The sequence below is a fragment of the Dasypus novemcinctus genome, chromosome 2, assembly GCF_030445035.2.
Source record: "Dasypus novemcinctus isolate mDasNov1 chromosome 2, mDasNov1.1.hap2, whole genome shotgun sequence".
Lineage (NCBI taxonomy): Eukaryota > Metazoa > Chordata > Mammalia > Cingulata > Dasypodidae > Dasypus > Dasypus novemcinctus.
In genome coordinates this window covers 72,467,776-72,470,280 of record NC_080674.1, presented here as the reverse complement: position 1 = coordinate 72,470,280, position 2,505 = coordinate 72,467,776, and positions in this window count along the sequence as shown.

Genomic DNA, 2,505 nt, shown 5'->3' with positions numbered 1-2,505 from the left:
GGAGAAATGCACATTAAAATGATGTATAACGAAACCACATTTATTTAAGAATTATACCAATATCAAATGGCAAATTTCAACAATGCAAAACCGAAATTACTTTTGCACCAAACTAATATTTTGCTTTTTATTTCTTTGGGGTTTATTTTACTTCTATTCTAGCCTCTTAAGATGCTTAGGTAATTGAATTTCAACATTCTTCTTTTCTGATATATGCATTTAAGTCTATACATTTTTCTCTAAGTCCTGCTTTAGTGGCGCTCTAGATCCTTTGATATGCTATATTTTCATTGACATTCACTTAGCAATATTTTCTAATTCATTGTGGTTTCTTCTTTCAATATGTGTTATTATTGTTATTTGTCAGATGAAAAATTGACAAAAAGTTTGGGCAACTTGCTTCAAATCACAGACTTGGCTATATCAAAACTTCAAAGGTAGTGTGATCTATGTATCTTTTAAAAATAAATAAAAAATATATGAAAATGAAAGACTTCAAAGCGTATGATCTTCCCTATGCTATAGGAATTAAAGCAAATTAAAGAAAACAAAGCACAGCACCTTAATGAAAAGTCTTGGTTGGGAATAAGAATATAAAAGGAAGAATTAAGAATAAGAATAAATCCCTTATCAACTGAACCTTCAATAATGTGCTGTTATTTAAGATTAAAGTAATTCTAGAATGAAATCTGAAACAATAGATTATTTAAAGGTCAAGAAATCGTCTTTCTTTATTGAGCATTGACCAGACCTTTCTTTCCAAATTTTAAGCTAGCTATAGAAAAATTAACAGAGCGTCCAGGGAAAGAAACCAAAGAGGTATTAGAGTAGATTGTCTATGCTAAGTCATCAGGGGGTACCACTACTCTCTATTCACATAAAATAAATGTGTTTAAATCTAAACTCTGGCTATTTCAGTTAGTTATAATATAGTGGTGCTCTTCATAGAGAAAATTTTCTCATACTGATTTCTATTTAATCATTTTTAATTCAGAAAGTGCTTCTTCTTTTCTTTCAGTGGAAAGATGGAAAGACTATTACACAAGAAGACCAATTAACTGTGGTTGAATCCCTTCTCCCAGCTGTGTGAACTGGGTTCTTCCTATCATTATCCTTCAACAATGAACAAAACATGATGAAAAATAAGCAATATATATGTATATATTCATGTACATAGCTTTTCCCCATAAATGGAATAATATTTTACATACTGTACTTCAAATGGCATTTTCTCTTTGGAGCTCTTTTCATGCAAATAGGTAAAAATCTACTTTATTTTTTAAACTGATGCATAATCATCCATAGTATGAATGTACCATAGTTTATGCACCCTTTCCTCTATCGGTGGTCCTTTAGGAAGTGTTCATTTTTTTCCTATTATAAGTTAATGCTATAATTACCATGGTTGTAAGTGCATCTGTCTGCATGTACATGAGTACCTCTAAGCACAGATGCATAAACTTGAATGGGTAAGTTGAAAGTGATAGCATCTGATGACGCCTGACAAATTGCCTTCCAAAGAGAATTTCCCAATTTATACTTTTATCACATCACTGTCTCTTTCCTCACACCACAGTATAAATCTTTTTAGTTTTTGCTCATCAATGGCAGAGAAATATTTCTTATTATTTATGATCGAGCATCTTTTATTTTTTGACTAACTACATTTGTTCTTCACACTTGCCTTTTTTTCTCTGTTGGACAGTTGATTTTTTGGAGGAAAAAATCCAAATAGAAAAATCTCTTTACTGGAGATTGGAACTCTATAAAATCTGGATGATAAGACTTTGTCATCAATATATGTTGCAAATATTTCTTCTCTGTTAGATTTTCTGCATAATTCCATTAATGATGTCTTTGTACAGAATATTAACTTTTATAAGGCTAAACCAGTCTTCCTTTATGAATTATTAGGGGGTACCTTGCTTAGGAGGGAATCCTTGCCCCCAAACCTCAAAACTATTCTGAGAATTTAATAATTTTGTTCAACTGAGAGAGTATTTGTTTCAGGAGAACAAGAAAGGGTCATAAAGGAAGAAATATTTATAATTGTCCTGAAAGAATAATTTTTTTCAACAGGCAGAGATGGAGAAAGGATCGGCTACCCGAAGAGAACATTATGAGCAAAAACAACCAATAGAAATACCTGGAACTTATTCTTGAAAACAGTTGGTAATCTCTTGCCTTCTTTTATACACGAATGGAAGCACCCTGAACAAATTGTTTTGTGCCTTGATTTTATCATTTAACAACATACCTTTGAAATGTCTCCATGATTGTTCATAAAGAGCATCTCTATTCTTTTTTACTAATGCATAGAATTCCATTGTAACTATCATAATGAATTGATCACTCCTCTCTTTTTTTCTTTTTCATCATTCTTCCATTGGTGGTTATTTCCAATCTTTTGCTAATAAAAACAGTGCTAGAGGGAAGTGGATTTGGCCCAATGGATAGGACATCTGACTACCACATGAGAGGTCCAAGGTTCAGGGCCTCCTGACC